Below are 17,991 nucleotides of genomic sequence, written 5' to 3'. Positions count from 1 at the left end.
CCCCTCACTTCTGTCAGCACAGAGTAGAGCAGAAAGGACCTAGACAGGGAGAGCAGGCTCACCTTAGGATCTGCAGTGTCTCCCATCTGCCTGGGGCCTCCTCCTCTGTGCTTGATGGAGTCCGCTGAATGAACGGAGGAGTGAGAGAATCCACACAAGCTTCTCAGTCTGTAAGTGAGGAAAGTGAATCTCAGGGAGGCTAAGTGACTTCAGCAAGGCCATGCAACTCCCAACCCCAGAGCTAGCTCCCAGTTCAGAGGATTTTCCCGAGTTCCATACCAGCGGGTTTAGAGACCTTGTCTTACGCCGTCTTCTCTTCTCTTTAGGTTTGGCCTGGCTGGCTCCACAGAGGTAGCCCGCCGAGCTCCTGTTCCCTGTGTTCACCTGCTATGACCTTCCCACCACTTTGTCCACTCCACCTTAGAACCTTCGCTCTAGCTCTTTGCTCTCCCAGGAGCTCTCTCTTCCCAGATGTCCACTTGGCTAATTCCCCCTCAGGTCTTTGCCTAAACCTCACCTGTTCAATGACGTCTATCCTGACTAATCTTCTTACTACCCTCTCCTCCCTGTCCCCACCTGGGCACACCTGACCCCTCTTACCTGGCCCCACTTTGTCTTTTCTTCCACAGCCCCATCACCTCCTAACATACTATGTGATTGACTTATGATGATTCCTAATTGTCCATCTCCACTGGTAGAATGTCAGTACCTTGAGGGCGGGGAGCTTTGGGGGTTTTGTCTACTGATATATCCCAAGTACCCAGAACAGTGCCTGACACCTAGCAGGCACTCAATAAGTATTTGTTGAATGAATCTCCTAGTTGGAAAACCCAGGAGGGCCCTAGGTCTGAATCACCCCCCACGGAACACAGTAGGTGTTGAACACATGTTTGTTAATACATGGATTAACTTATTATATAACATGTCTTTGCTGCTCAGTAGCACTGTGTACCATGTGCTGCCTCATGGCTGAAGAGAGATGTGTCATGGGCTCTCCTGGGATTGCCACAGAGGTCCCACCATGACCTAGAGGATACTCCTATCTCAGAACCCATGGGAGATCTGTGGGGTACAGCTGGATCATGGTTGCCCTTTTGCTTCCCAACCCATCTCGGATGTGTCATGTGGTAGGCTGGGTAAGGGCCCTGAAGATACTCAGGTCCTAATTCCTGGAACCTGTGAGTGTTTGCAAAAGGGAGTTTGTAGATATGATTGTGTTAAGGATCTTGAGATGGAGAGATTATCCTGAATCACCCTGGTTGGCCCTACATGTAAGCATGAGCGTCCTTCTAAGAAGGAGGCAGAGGAGGTGTGATGACAGGATAGGAGAAAGCCATGTGGAGGCAGAGGCAGAAACCAGAGATGAGCTTGGAAGGTGGAGGATGGAGCCATGAGCCCAGGTGCGCAGGTGGCCGCTGGAAGCCTTCACCTTGACTTTCACCCAGTGAAACTGATCTCGGACTTCTGACCTGCAGAGCTATAAGAGAACAAATTTGTGTTGTTTTAAGTTATTAAGTTTGGGGTAATTCTCTAGAGCAGCAACAGGAAATTGATACACACCATTCTACAGGCACCCCTCAACCCCCTTCACAACAACCAGCATAAACCCCAGGTCTGTTTTTCACATCACCCAAACCTCAGACCCTGGGAGACCAAGGTTGGGGTGGGGGTGGGGGCATGCTGCAGTGTCCCTGATAGCCTCATGTTCCTCCTTCTGAGTGTTGTTCCCAGTTGAGCCGCCCACTTCCCCCTCCTCTGGAGCTCTCCAAATGCTGCAAATAGACCCTGAAGTGTCTTGCTGGCCTAAGTAGCTTCCCAGAGAGGACCCTTTCAATCTTCCTGCTTCCAAGTATTTAATTAGTCCTAAATGAAGAGTCCTCCAAAAGCGTACAGCACTTTTGCACATTTGCTGACATAATCACATTTGCTGTTGCCTCTGATCGACATCCTGGAAATGTTCCTTCCCTTCTGGCTCCCCTGAAGGTGGTTTCACGAGCTCTGAGAGCAGCAGCACTTTCTAAAGCATGTCCCTTGTCTCACGGGGAACCTCTGAATTCCGCAGCACCATTTGCCATTCCACCAAATAAAGGTTAAACCGACCAGTCGAGAGTATTTCTGAACCCCACACACAATCTCCATGATTCAGTCTTTCCAGGCTTGGGTTTCTTGTGTACCACGTCACAGAGTCAGCATGACCATCCTGAAAGGTAGAATTATTATTCCTTCCTTACAGATGAGGAAATCGAGGCGCACTCTATTGTGGGAACCCCTCAAGGGTATGGATTAGAAACTGGGTATGGTGGTCATTAATGTTACGCTCCAAATATTCTGGCTGTCCCCTCTTCTGGGTTCTTGGACAGATTGCCCTTCTGGCAACATGGTTGTTGAGTGGGTGCATGAGGAGGACAATGGGACAATGAGTTAATTGTGAGCAGAAGAGACAGAGATGTCTTCCAGGCCCTGTCGCTTTCCTCCTGCCAAGGTGACCAGCAATGTCCCAGATGGACGCTGTTCCACTGGCCTGGGTCTCAGAGGGAGGACATGGTCCAGAACCAGAGCTGGCCGGCAGTGGGCACACAACATGCTGTAAGCCACTGAGACTTGGGGGTCATGTGTCACCACAGTATAACCTAGACTCAGATCGAATGTCAGCTCTGCTATTTTCTAGCTCCGGGGCCTTGGATGAGTCAGTCAACCTCTCCAGGGCTTGGAAGCATGGATGGATGGCATCTAGCATAGAGTTTTAGGGAGAAATTAATGAGATAATATGAGTAGGATGCTTACTTTTATGTCTATCACACAGTAAGTGCTCAGCAAATGGAAGTTATAGTCACTTTTGTTACTACTGTTATTATTATAAAGGAAATTGTCCAGAGTCTCTTAGTGGGAAGTGGTTGGTAGGGTGTGGGAAGAGGAAAGGACCATATTTTTGAGCATCTATGACAAGTCTTATATACTTCACAAGTCCTCATGCTGGATATTGGACCTTATAATCCCTATTTTACAGATGAACAAACTCAGGCTCAGAGAATTATTTGACTTGTCCAGCATCACGAAGCCATTAAGTGGTGGAGCCAAGATTTGAATTTATGCTTGGGTGACTCTCTCCCCAGCATCTTCTTTACCTTCCTTAAAAGAGAATTCCCCCATGCTCTTGCTGGGTTGGTGGGAATGCAAACTTATGTGGCCACTGTGGAAAATAGTATGGAGGTTCCCCCCAAAATTAAAAATAGAACTACCCTACGTTCCAGCAATTGTGCTACTAGGTATTTACCCAAAGAATACAAAAATACTAATTCAAAGGGATACATGCACCTCGATGTTTATGGCAGCATTATTTATTATAGCTAAATTATAGAAAGAGCCCAGGTGTCCACCAATTGACGAATGGATAAAGAAGAGGTGGTATATATATCCAGTGGAATATTATTCAGCCGTACAAAGAATGAAATCTTGCCATTTGCAGTGCCATGGATGGAGCTAGAGAGTATTATGCCAAACAAAACAAGTCAGTCAGAGAAAGACAAATACCAAATGATTCCATTGATATGTGGAATTTAAGAAACAAACAATCAAGGGGAAAAAGAGAAAGAGAGAACCTAGAAATAGACTCTTAATTATAGAGAACAAACTGCTGGTTACCAGAAGGGAGGCGGGTGGAGGGAAGGGCCATATAGGTGATGGGGATTAAGGAGGGCACTTGTTGTGATGAGCACTGGGTGATGTATGGAAGTGTTAAGTCAGCATATTGGACACCTGAAGCTAAATTTACACTGTATGTTAACTAACTGGAATTTAAATAAGAACTTAAAAAAAAAAAAAGGAGAGAGAATTCCTCCAGTGCCGGGCACACGATCCCCCCACTAAACCCCACGTCCTCCACTCTAGCCTCCAGCCAGCCCTATCACTTTTCCAGATCAGCACAGATTGTCACGGGCTCCAACATGCCAACCTTCTCCAGCCTCATTTTGGACCCCGCCCCTGATCCTTCACCTGCTTCTCTTTGCCCGGGTAGGGGAGCACACAGGGTTCTTAGGAGTCTAGCCTAAGACACTGTGTGTACCTTCTAACCCCAGGGCATTGGGGCAGGGGCCTGTCTCCGGGGCCTGTCTCCCAGCGGGATAAGACCTCCAGGGAAGCTCACTGCTTTGGGAAAGAAGAACTGCAGCTCTCGTCTGGGCTCTGCACTGAGAAAACAGTCCCTTATCTTTGCAACTTCCACCCCCAGGAGCTCACTTAATTCTGCCACTGCTCCTGTGATAGGGAGGCCACCCGCTGCCTCCACCATCTCTCCAAACACTAGATACCAAACACCAGATACTAAAGCTTCTAGATGCTCCGTCAGATAGCCTTGAGTTCAAATTCTAGTCTTTACCTACTCATTGTGTGGCATTAGGCAAGTCACTTAACCTCTCTGGGCCTCAGTTTCTGTATTCATGAATTTATCCTACCATAAGGACTACATTAGACACCCTATGGGAAGTCCTCATTGGTCATGTGACACACAGTGAGTGTCCCATAGGGAGTGGCTATCTTTAATCAGCCTCATTACTATCACCTTTATCATTATCTAGGGTTTATTATTATTATCCTCTCCCAGCCTCATCTGAAAAATAAGAGCTTTGAACGAGCTGGTCCGGTTCTCCTCCAACTTTGAGTGACCACCTCAAACACATATGCACACATGCAGGTGCATATAGGCATGTAAACCCATGCACACGCACACACACACACACACACACACACACACACACGCAATGCTGCCTCTTTGGGCAGAACAAGGGGCCTCAAGCCTGGGCTACAGTGACAAGCCTGGGTTCTGCCCTGGTATCTTCAGTGTCAAGTTCAGGGAGAGTGCTATGGTGGCTGAAAGGTGAGAGGGCAGGGTGTTCAGGGGAGATGGGCTAAGTGGCCAGAAGGATCTGCAGGCCATAGGGAGTCCTAAGGCCTAGAGTGAAGCCCCAGAGCCATCTCCTGCAGCTCTGGAAGCAGTGCCCCATAAAACCTAATGGATGTTTGAATTATCACCAGTGAGGGAAGGTCCGGGAAACAGAGCTTTCAAACCTCCCAGGAACCGGGGCTGAGACACGGTGGCGGAGTGAGCAGACCACATGCAGCCTTGGGATGTGGGTGGGAAGACAGAGCGTAGGCTCTGCTCGAGGGATGCCTCCTCCCAGCACCTCTGGGAGGCACAGGGAAGGAGCAGGGACAGCAGCATGGCTTACCTGTCACCTGGAGTCCTTCCCCCATCCTCATCCCTGGTGCTTTGATACCAGAAGACGACAAAGGCTTCAACCCGCTGCAGCTCGGCTTTCGGGGGGGAGTGCATGTTCCCCGCCTAGCACCCTGTGTGCCTGTGCTCTGTGTCGGGTTTGTTCTGGACGCAGGAAAGATGACTGTGCTGTGGCCCCTCCGGTCTCAGGTCTACCTCTGCCTGGTGTGCTGATGAGTCACGGCTCTGGGGGAGAGTCAGAGCTTTGGGTGAGTGAAAGGGCTACATCATCAGAGGCTAGTTAGTGAGAGCAGGCTCCTCCCTGAGAAGAGGGACTCACATAGCTGAGGCCCCTTGAGATAATGTGGCCATGACACCGCCAGGCAAGGGGGCTCAGTGGTTTGCCCCGTGGGGGAGAGGGGTCGTCCCATCACTGGCTCTCCAGAAAACAGGGTGTCTGCTGTCAGGGGAAGGAGGGCAGTGGAAGGGACCTTCCTTTCCCTTCACTCCCTTCTCCCCTTGGATGGCACACAGAGCCATCTCCGCCATCTGCCCACAGCCTATAATTCAGCCGCCCAGCTGCACGGGGGTGCTTGACTGCTCTGATTGTGGGGAGGGCAGATTGCTGAGTGAGCGGGGTGATTGGCAGGTGCCCCGCGGGCCCAGCTGCCTGGGGAGCAGAGGCGGGCTCTGCGTGATATTCAGCTGCCCCTGAACCCCAGCTCCCAGGCCTGCCATGAGGCCTCCCTCCCAGGGACCCTGGTCCCCCTTTACCATCATCATTCTTTAGATCCACGCTTCTGTCACTGCAGTGTGCAAACGAATCCTCTGGGATGAGGTCAGAATTCAGATCTTGATTCAGTAGGTCTGAGAGGACCCAAGATTCTGCATTTCTAACAGTTCCCGTGCTGCTGCTGCTGATCCAGAGACTATACATCGAGTAGGAAATGTTTAGACTTTACATAGCTTATATGTACAACCTCTCTGGGTTCTGGGAACAGCCCAGTGGGAAGGTGGTTAATAATAATAATAATAATAATAATTGCTATCATTCTCAATACCTCTAATGCCAGGTACTGTGCATAAATCTTAACTCACTCAGTCCTCACAACACCTCAGTGAAAGAGCCCTTTGTCGGAATTTACAGATAAGAAAAACAGCCCTGAGTTCTGAGCTAACTCAGTTACTTGCCCCAGGTCGTAAACCTAATGAGTGGTAGAATTAGAATTCAAACTCCTATCTTCTACAGTAGCCACGTCTAAAGTTAGGAAATAGGAGCCTCTTTTAAGAAGTGATGGTTGAGAGTCAGGGGTGGGGGGGTGGTTGGGAAAGAAGTAAGAGTCAAGGGTTAAATCTCTGGAGCCAGAGTGTGCCTGAGCACAGGAGACTCCCCAAGAGCATGGAGTCTGGAGCCACACTGCTTAGATTTGAACCCTAGCTTTGTCACTCGCTAGCTTAGTGATTTGGGGCAATGTACTTAACCTCCCCGTGTGACTGTGAAGTGCAAATGATAATAGTAGGGTGACTATGAGGATTATATACACCACAAGGTCTCATCACATATATACATATCTCATAGTACATATAATCTTCATAATAGCCCTAGTATTATCTATCTATCTGAATAGCCCTAGTATTATCTATCTATCTATCTATCTATCTGTCTGTCTATCTGATGCGATTACCTACAGAGATCAGTTAGAGAGTCTGGCACAGGTATACGTGATGGTGACCGCTTGTGAAATGGGGGTATTGACCTTAACAATAAAAATTATTACATAACTGAGTAGTTAGCGTGTGTGGCACACTGTTCTAAGCACTTTACATATAGTAACTCACTTAATTCTCTTAAGAACGCTGTAAGCTAGGTTTAATATTAATCATATTTTATAGATGGGGAAACCGAGGCACAGAGTTTCAATGACTTCCCCAAATCACATGGCTAATCGGTGGCGGAGTGGAATTTGAACCTGGTGAGGTTCACTCAACCCATATCGCCGTATTGATTGATTCTTACGTGTTTGGTGCAGCCACAGGCACTGGAGACGTACCAGCGAACACGATATACTCCCTGCCCCACTGGGGCTGACATTCTTGGGGTCCTAGAATATTACCACCCATGCACCCAGAACCCTCCTTGGCACATGACAAAACCCTCAGTAAACGTTAGCTCTGCTTCTCCTCCTTTTTAAAAACAATTTTTTTTAATGTTTATTTTTGAGAGAGAGAGAGAGAGAGAGAGAGAGAGAGAGGATGAGCAGGGGCAGGGGAGAGGCAGAGAGAGAGGGAGACACAGAACTCCAGGCTCCACGCACCAGCACAGAGCCCGACCCGGGAGAACCCACGAACCATGAGATCTTGACCTGAGCTGAAGTCAGACACTCAACCGACTGGGCCCCCTAGCGCCCCTCTCCTCCTCCCCTCCCTCTCCTGGGGCAGACATCACAACTGATCACAGCAATCTTTCCCACAGAGCCCACCTAGGGCCCCCAAACCTGTCTCGAGACAGCGCTCCAGGCAGCCTCCACCAGACCTTCAGGTTTGCACTGAGACCAAATCCATGCCAACTCTGGGTAACCATGCTCTAGTAGAACAAACAAATGTTTCTGACTCCAAAGCCCCGTGGTGTCCACACACGCTCCCCGGGGTGGGGGGAAGCAGTAGGGTTAGGGGACAGGGGTGCTGAAGAAGGCTTGTACAGGAAAGAGCTGCGAAACCGAGATTAGGCAGGGAGGTGGGAGAAAAGGGAATGCTGACAGCACCTTGACCCTCTTGCTCTTGGCTTGGAGCTCTCATCCTGGAGGATGAGCAGGGTGACCAGGAGCGGAGTCCCATCAGGGGCTGCCTGCCCACACGCAGCCCTGGACCCTAGGGACACTGAGCAGGGCTGGTAATCCCGCTAGGCCCAGGTCTTTGGAGCCTGGCACTAGGCTGGGGGAGATGCAGAGACAGTGAGGCAGAGGGCAAGTGAGGGGCTCCCCCATCAGATCTGGAATCTGTCACCAGCCACAGAGCCCGCCCACGGCCCAGCAGTGCCTCCCCAGCCCTGCAGAAAGCCTCTCTGCAATGCCTGCTTTATGGCCTCTGCCAAATGAAGCACAAACTTAACTACATCACCCCCCCAACAGGACAGGGGAGGGGGGTGGGGGTGGCACACTGGGCTGCTTCAGCCCCCTAATCTAATCACTGGCGTGGGTCATTTCAATTATGGACACCAGAGTGTGGTGGGGGGCCTGGCTGCTCATAAAAGCCTCCATGCTGTTGCTCAGCTAATTATGAAGCTCTTACTGTCTCAGCAGGTAAATAACTCAGGACTGAGAGGTTCTGGCTGCTGAGATGGAGTGTGAGCCAGGGAGGAAGACGAAGACGGGGGAGACGCCTGCGATGGGCCCAGGGCACTGATGGGAGTTGCAGGGAGGGAGGCATAGCCTTCCTTCCGGGGGGGACCAAGGGACCTGGGGTCTCTACCTTGGGATGATCAGCCAACATCCAGGAATTGGTAGAGGAATCCCCTACCTTGAACACAAAATCTGAAATTTTCTAGAAACCTCAGAGCCACACGGTAGGCGAAAATTTCAGTTCCACCTCCTTTTGCTAACCTTGCCTTTATATGTATACTTAGATCCCTGAGAAGTTAGAGGACCTAGGGGCCCTCCAGGCTGCACTGAGGTGGGTCTAATCCCACCAGGTGCTGCGCCATGCTGCCTGTGCCCAGGATGGGAGCTGTGAGTTCTTTGGTTTGCTTCCCGGTCTGACATGTCCAGGTTCAAAGCTGGGTCACAGAGACTAAGGGTGAGGGGGTCAGCTTCCTTAACCGCAACAGCTCCTCCCTCTAGGACAAGCAGGGAGGGGGGTGGGGGTGTCTCGGGAGGGGAGCAAGACCCTCCACGGCCTGATTATTGGCCCTACACCAGACCGCACAGGCTACGGGAGACCACAGCAGCCGGACTTGGAAGCTATTCTGAGATAGAATGACGTAAAAACGGAGGGCTGCCTGTCTAGCCTGGGGCTGTGCTTAGCTAAGTCTTTCTTCTAGACGTCAGTGAAGTCCCCCAAATTGGAGCTGTGATTTCTTGGTGAGCTCCGAAACTACCTTAGATTCTGGGAAACAGCAGATGGTCGGAGCAGTCACAGCTGGGAAAATCCCATTTTTGCTCTGTTCCTCAGTTTCCTTCCTCTGTGACACAGGAATCGTGAAACTTCTAAACATTTGGAGGAGCTGAGCTAAAGCTGTTCTGTAAATAAAGGCTGCTGGTGCCCTATCTTCTTCCCACGGCACAGGGACTCTCTTCCAGGGGGAGGGGTCCCATGTCATTTGTTAATAATGGCACTGCTTCAGGACGCAGACCTGACCCTGGGGCTTCAAATGCATCCCTGGCTGCCACATTGAGATCAGGGCCCCTTGGCACTTGGACGGAGGTGGTCCACACTGGGGCCCAGCTTAGTGGTCAGGCCTCGCTCCTGAAAGGCTGCCTCTTGGAGGAGGACCGAGGAGACGCTCTCTAGGGAGGAAGTGAAAGAAGGCTGCATGGAAAGTGGAATGGGACGTCCCTTGGGCAGCCCCACCACCCAAGTCCCTGGCCAGAAGGCAGGTGATGGCTTCAGGCTTTGGCCCTTGGATCCTGGAATAAAGGCACTTCTGGGGAGAGCCAGAGCTCGTAAGTGGATTCTGATCGAGGCAGAGGAAGAAAGACCTCACCCCAAAGCCTGAAGAGTACAGTCCATCTGTGGACAGCAGGCAGGTCTTATTTTTATTTTGTGATGTATTAGTTACTTTTTTTTTTTTTTTTTTTTTTTTTCTGAAATTTATTGACAAATTGGTTTCCATACAACACCCAGTGCTCATCCCAAAAGGTGCCCTCCTCAATACCCATCACCCACCCTCTCCTCCCTCCCACCCCCCATCAACCCTCAGTTTGTTCTCAGTTTTTAACAGTCTCTTATGCTTTGGCTCTCTCCCTTTCTAACCTCTTTTTTTTTTTTTTTTTCCTTCCCCTCCCCCATGGGTTCCTGTTAAGTTTCTCAGGATCCACATAAGAGTGAGACCATATGGTATCTGTCTTTCTCTGTATGGCTTATTTCACTTAGCATCACACTCTCCAGTTCCATCCACGTTGCTACAAAAGGCCATATTTCATTTTTTCTCATTGCCATGTAATATTCCATTGTGTATATAAACCACAATTTCTTTATCCATTCATCAGTTGATGGACATTTAGGCTCTTTCCATAATTTGGCTATTGTTGAGAGTGCTGCTATGAACATTGGGGTACAAGTGGCCCTATGCATCAGTGCTCCTGTATCCCTTGGATAAATTCCTAGCAGTGCTATTGCTGGGTCATAGGGTAGGTCTATTTTTAATTTTCTGAGGAACCTCCACACTGCTTTCCAGAGCGGCTGCACCAATTTGCATTCCCACCAACAGTGCAAGAGGGTTCCCGTTTCTCCACATCCTCTCCAGCATCTATAGTCTCCTGATTTGTTCATTTTGGCCACTCTGACTGGCGTGAGGTGATACCTGAGTGTGGTTTTGATTTGTATTTCCCTGATAAGGAGCGACGCTGAACATCTTTTCATGTGTCTGTTGGCCATCCGGATGTCTTCTTTAGAGAAGTGTCTATTCATGTTTTCTGCCCATTTCTTCACTGGGTTATTTGTTTTTCGGGTGTGGAGTTTGGTGAGCTCTTTATAGATTTTGGATACTAGCCCTTTGTCCGATATGTCATTTGCGAATATCTTTTCCCATTCCGTTGGTTGCCTTTTAGTTTTGTTGGTTGTTTCCTTTGCTGTGCAGAAGCTTTTTATCTTCATAAGGTCCCAGTAATTCACTTTTGCTTTTAATTCCCTTGCCTTTGGGGATGTGTCGAGTAAGAGATTGCTACGGCTGAGGTCAGAGAGGTCTTTTCCTGCTTTCTCCTCTAAGGTTTTGATGGTTTCCTGTCTCACATTTAGGTCCTTTATCCATTTTGAGTTTATTTTTGTGAATGGTGTGAGAAAGTGGTCTAGTTTCAACCTTCTGCATGTTGCTGTCCAGTTCTCCCAGCACCATTTGTTAAAGAGGCTGTCTTTTTTCCATTGGATGTTCTTTCCTGCTTTGTCAAAGATGAGTTGGCCATACGTTTGTGGGTCTAGTTCTGGGGTTTCTATTCTATTCCATTGGTCTATGTGTCTGTTTTGGTGCCAATACCATGCTGTCTTGATGATGACAGCTTTGTAGTAGAGGCTAAAGTCTGGGATGGTGATGCCTCCTGCTTTGGTCTTCTTCTTCAAAATTCCTTTGGCTATTCGGGGCCTTTTGTGGTTCCATATGAATTTTAGGATTGCTTGTTCTAGTTTCGAGAAGAATGCTGGTGCAATTTTGATTGGGATTGCATTGAATGTGTAGATAGCTTTGGGTAGTATTGACATTTTGACAATATTTATTTTTCCAATCCATGAGCAGGGAATGTCTTTCCATTTCTTTAAATCTTCTTCAATTTCCTTCAGAAGCTTTCTATAGTTTTCAGCATACAGATCCTTTACATCTTTGGTTAGATTTATTCCTAGGTATTTTATGCTTCTTGGTGCAATTGTGAATGGGATCAGTTTCTTTATTTGTCTTTCTGTTGCTTCATTGTTAGTGTATAAGAATGCAACTGATTTCTGTACATTGATTTTGTAGCCTGCAACTTTGCTGAATTCCTGTATCAGTTCTAGCAGACTTTTGGTGGAGTCTATCGGATTTTCCATGTATAATATCATGTCATCTGCAAAAAGCGAAAGCTTGACTTCATCTTTGCCAATTTTGATGCCTTTGATTTCCTTTTGTTGTCTGATTGCTGATGCTAGAACTTCCAGCACTATGTTAAACAGCAGCGGTGAGAGTGGGCATCCTTGTCGTGTTCCTGATCTCAGGGAAAAAGCTTTCAGTTTTTCCCCGTTGAGGATGATGTTAGCTGTGGGCTTTTCATAAATGGCTTTTATGATCTTTAAGTATGTTCCTTCTATCCCGACTTTCTCAAGGGTTTTTATTAAGAAAGGGTGCTGGATTTTGTCGAAGGCCTTTTCTGCATCGATTGACAGGATCATATGGTTCTTCTCTCTTTTTTTGTTAATGTGATGTATCACGTTGATTGATTTGCGAATGTTGAACCAGCCCTGCATCCCAGGAATGAATCCCACTTGATCATGGTGAATAATTCTTTTTATATGCCGTTGAATTCGATTTGCTAGTATCTTATTGAGAATTTTTGCATCCATATTCATCAGGGATATTGGCCTGTAGTTCTCTTTTTTTACTGGGTCTCTGTCTGGTTTAGGAATCAAAGTAATACTGGCTTCATAGAATGAGTCTGGAAGTTTTCCTTCCCTTTCTATTTCTTGGAATAGCTTGAGAAGGATAGGTATTATCTCTGCTTTAAACGTCTGGTAGAACTCCCCTGGGAAGCCATCTGGTCCTGGACTCTTATTTGTTGGGAGATTTTTGATAACCGATTCAATTTCTTCGCTGGTTATGGGTCTGTTCAAGCTTTCTATTTCCTCCTGATTGAGTTTTGGAAGCGTGTGGGTGTTCAGGAATTCGTCCATTTCTTCCAGGTTGTCCAATTTGTTGGCATATAAGTTTTCATAGTATTCCCTGATAATTGTTTGTATCTCTGAGGGATTGGTTGTAATAGTTCCATTTTCATTCATGATTTTATCTATTTGGGTCATCTCCCTTTTCTTTTTGAGAAGCCTGGCTAGAGGTTTGTCAATTTTGTTTATTTTTTCAAAAAACCAACTCTTGGTTTCGTTGATCTGCTCTACAGTTTTTTTAGTTTCTATATTGTTTATTTCTGCTCTGATCTTTATTATTTCTCTTCTTCTGCTGGGCTTAGGCTGCCTTTGCTGTTCTGCTTCTAGTTCCTTTAGGTGTGCTGTTAGATTTTGTATTTGGGATTTTTCTTGTTTCTTGAGATAGGCCTGGATTGCAATGTATTTTCCTCTCAGGACTGCCTTTGCTGCGTCCCAAAGCGTTTGGATTGTTGTATTTTCATTTTCGTTTGTTTCCATATATTTTTTAATTTCTTCTCTAATTGCCTGGTTGACCCACTCATTCGTTAGTAGGGTGTTCTTTAACCTCCATGCTTTTGGAGGTTTTCCAGACTTTTTCCTGTGGTTGATTTCAAGCTTCATGGCATTGTGGTCTGAAAGTAAGCATGGTATAATTTCAATTCTTGTAAACTTATGAAGGGCTGTTTTGTGACCCAGTATATGATCTATCTTGGAGAATGTTCCATGTGCACTCGAGAAGAAAGTATATTCTGTTGCTTTGGGATGCAGAGTTCTAAATATATCTGTCAAGTCCATCTCATCCAATGTCTCATTCAGGGCCCTTGTTTCTTTATTGACCGTGTGTCTAGTTGATCTATCCATTTCTGTAAGTGGTGTATTAAAGTCCCCTGCAATTACCACATTCTTATCAATAAGGTTGCTTATGTTTATGAGTAATTGTTTTATATATTTGGGGGCTCCGGTATTCGGTGCATAGACATTGATAATTGTTAGCTCTTCCTGATGGATAGACCCTGTAACTATTATATAATGTCCTTCTTCATCTCTTGTTACAGCCTTTAATTTAAAGTCTAGTTTGTCTGATATAAGTATGGCTACTCCAGCTTTCTTTTGGCTTCCAGTAGCATGATAAATAGTTCTCCATCCCCTCACTCTCAATCTAAAGGTGTCCTCAGGTCTAAAATGAGTCTCTTGTAGACAGCAAATAGATGGGTCTTGTTTTTTTATCCATTCTGATACCCTGTGTCTTTTGGTTGGCGCATTTAATCCATTTACATTCAGTGTTATTATAGAAAGATACGGGTTTAGAGTCATTGTGATGTCTGTATGTTTTATGCTTATAGTGATGTCTCTGGGACTTTGTCTCACAGGGTCCCCCTTAGGATCTCTTGTAGGGCTGGTTTAGTGGTGACAAATTCCTTCAGTTTTTGTTTGTTTGGGAAGACCTTTATCTCTCCTTCTATTCTAAATGACAGACTTGCTGGATAAAGGATTCTTGGCTGCATATTTTTTCTGTCTAGCATCCTGAAAATCTCTTGCCAATTCTTTCTGGCCTGCCAAGTTTCAAAAGAGAGATCAGTCACGAGTCTTATAGGTCTCCCTTTATATGTGAGGGCACGTTTACCCCTTGCTGCTTTCAGAATTTTCTCTTTATCCTTGTATTTTGCCAGTTTCACTATGATATGTCGTGCAGAAGATCGATTCAAGTTACGTCTGAAGGGAGTTCTCTGTGCCTCTTGGATTTCAATGCCTTTTTCCTTCCCCAGTTCAGGGAAGTTCTCAGCTATGATTTCTTCAAGTACCCCTTCAGCACCTTTCCCTCTCTCTTCCTCCTCTGGGATACCAATTATGCGTATATTACTTCTTTTTAGTGTATCACTTAATTCTCTAATTTTCCCCTCATACTCCTGGATTTTTTTATCTCTCTTTTTCTCAGCTTCCTCTTTTTCCATAACTTTATCTTCTAGTTCACCTATTCTCTCCTCTGCCTCTTCAAGCCGAGCTGTGGTGGTTTCCATTTTGTTATGCATTTCGTTTAAAGCGTTTTTCAGCTCCTCGTGACTGTTCCTTAGTCCCTTGATCTCTGTAGCAAGAGATTCTCTGCTGTCCTGTATACTGTTTTCAAGCCCAGCGATTAATTTTATGACTATTATTCTAAATTCACTTTCTGTTATATTATTTAAATCCTTTTTGATCAGCTCATTAGCTGTTGTTATTTCCTGGAGATTCTTCTGAGGGGAGTTCTTCCGCTTGGTCATTTTGGATAGTCCCTGGCCTGGTGAGGACCTGCAGGGCACTTCCCCTGTGCTGTGGTGTATAACTGGAGTTGGTGGGCGGGGCCGCAGTCAGACCTGATGTCTGCCCCCAGCCCACCGCTGGGGCCACAGTCAGACTGGTGTGTGCCTTCTCTTCCCCTCTCCTAGGGGCGGGATTCACTGTGGGGTGGTGTGGCTCGTCTGGGCTACTTGCACCCTGCCAGGCTTGTGATGCTGGGGATCTGGCGTATTAGCTGGGGTGGGTAGGCAAGGTGCTCGGGGGCAGGAGGGGCAGGCTTAGATCGCTTCTCCTTAGGTGATCCACTTCAGGAGGGGCCCTGTGGCAGCGGGAGGGAGTCAGATCCGCTGCCGGAGGTTTGGCTCCGCAGAAGCGCAGAGTTGGGGAGTTGCGGCAAGATGGCGGCTTAGGAGGACGCTGGGCTCACCGCACGTCCTGCTGATCACTTAGATTCCATCTACACCTGCCTAAATAACCCAGAAAACCGCCAGAGGATTAGCAGAACAGAGTCGCCGGAGCCAAACGCAGACGAGAGGCCCACGGAAGAGGGTAGGAAGGGCGGCGAGGCGGTGCGCGCTCCACGGACTGGCGGGAGGGAGCCGGGGCGGAGGAGCGGCTCTCCGGCCAAGCAGAGCCCCTGAGTCGGGCTTGCAAAAGCGGAGGGGCCGGGCGGACTGTGTTCCGACAGTAAGCGCGACTTAGCGTCTGGGAGGTCAGAAATTAACAGCTCTGCTCGGAAAGCGGGAAGGCTGGAGGACAAAGGGAGGGAGAGCTGCTGAGCCCCCTGACAACAGAGCTCGTATTAGTTACTTTTTAAAGTGCTGTTAAATACATTGCTTCGTTCCAATCCTCAAAGTTCTGTGATTTGGTGGAGTAAGTATAAGCAACCCGTGTCGCATAGTCGAAGCTCTGAGAAATCACGCTCAAGGTCTCCTGGTTGGACTGTGATGGAGCTGGGACCAAAACCAGACGCTTTCCCCAAGGACAACTGGAAAGGAAGGAGACAACGTAGCGGGGAGTTCACTGCAAGCCTTTTCCCCCGTGACAGCGGAGGAAGTGAAGAGACATCTAGGGATCGATCGAGAAGCTAACTGAGCAGGCGGAGGCAGAGGAGGAAGTGAGGAGGGAAACAGGTGGAGGTTTGCACGGACACTTCCTGTTCACAAACTTCTTATGTTCCTCATTTCATTAACAGCAGCAGCGGAATTTCATGGACAATTGGCGTTGAGCACTAACTGGGAGGTAATGAGAGAGGGAGGATGCAGGTAAAGGCTGTTTGAATTTAAATTCTTTTTCTTTAGGGGGATGGGGGAGCAGGGTTTTTAAAAGACAATTTTAGTGCCGCGAAAAGTTCCTAGCAAACAGCTTTGGACTTTCGTGTCCTCTGCTGGCAGTGTTAGGAGAGTTGACTCTCAGCCAACCGTGGTCTGCCCGCCAACCTCCCGATGGCTGCCCTGGCGGAGGGCAGAGGGATGCCGAGGGGCTGGGAGTCTGACCCCGGGTAGATTTTCCCCCTCAGACCTGGAAAAACACACTAGAAATGTGTCCAACGTCAGCAGCGAGCTAGAATGCGTTGCTCTGCAACAATCAGCGCAGAATCCCCACGAGCGAAGCTCTGTGTGGACCTGGGCCGAGATGGGGATAAACTAGAACTAGAAAACGGGATGGCTATTCGAGGAGCATGTGGTCTGTGTGATGAATGATGTGCACACACATGTACACCACACACACCACACATACATACATGCGCACACACACACACACACACCATATACCGATGTACACACACGTATACACACCCACACATGTGCACACACCACACATACACATGTGTACACACACCCCACATCCCACATATGTACACACCCACACACCTGTACACATATACCACACCACACACCTATGTACACACACACACGTGCACACACCAAACATGCACACACACACACAAGGCCCTAAAATGTTCAAAGGGGGAAGGACACAGAATAAGGTAAGGGTAAAGATAGAGAAAGGGGACCGTCACGAGGTGCTCAGGGGAAGAAGGTGAGGGAGGCTGTTTTGAGCAGGCTCCTCAGACGCGATGGCACACAGACTGGAGAAACAAAAGAATATGTCAACTCACAGTAGAGGCTTAGACGGAAATGGCAGGCAGGTTAGTCTGGCTAGACAGAAGACTGTAATAAGAAGCCATGAGAAATGAAGAAAGTCAAAACAGGAGGAAGGAAATTTTGTGGAAGACCTGAACTTCCACCTTAGAATTCAGGTTGCGAGGCCATGGAACTGCCAGAAGGTGAGCTATACTCATGGCAGACCGGGCCACTGGAGAGTAAGAGCCAGAAGTTGACCAGTTACCCCAGTTCCATGTGCTCAGGGCTCTTCTGTCCGGACAAGTAACTGTGGGCACAGATGGGAGGCGAAGGGGCCATTGGGACTGTGATGGTTAGTTTTGTGTGTTAACTTGGCTAGGCCATAGGACCCAGATGTTTGGTCAAACATTACCCTAGGTGTTTCTGTGAAGGTATTTTTTAGAGGAGATTAACATTTAAATCAGTCGACTTGGGTGAAATAGAGTACCCTCCAGAGTACAGGTGGGCCTCATCCAATCAGTTGAATGCCTCAGCAGAAGAACACTGACGCCCCTGGAAAAAGTGGAAATTCTGCCAGCAGACACCTCCCAAATAGTTGAGTTTGGACTCAAACTACAACTATTCCCTGGGTCCTGGCCTTCCAGCTTACGTGCAGAGTTTTGACTTGCCAAGCGTCCACTATCATGTGAGTGCTATAGACTGAATTGTGTTCAACCTGCCCCCCAAATTCATATGGTGAAGTCCTAATGCCCTGTACCTCAGCATGTGTATGTGGAGGCAGGGCCCTTAAAAAGGCCATTCAGGTTAAATGAGGTTGTTAAGGTACGCCCTAATCCAACATAATTGGTGTCCTTATAAGAAGAGGAAATTTGGACACAGACATGT

Source organism: Prionailurus viverrinus, chromosome D1, assembly GCF_022837055.1.
Source record: "Prionailurus viverrinus isolate Anna chromosome D1, UM_Priviv_1.0, whole genome shotgun sequence".
NCBI classification, from domain to species: domain Eukaryota; kingdom Metazoa; phylum Chordata; class Mammalia; order Carnivora; family Felidae; genus Prionailurus; species Prionailurus viverrinus.
The sequence above is the reverse complement of the archived record's forward strand: the minus strand, read 5'-3'. Positions refer to the sequence as shown.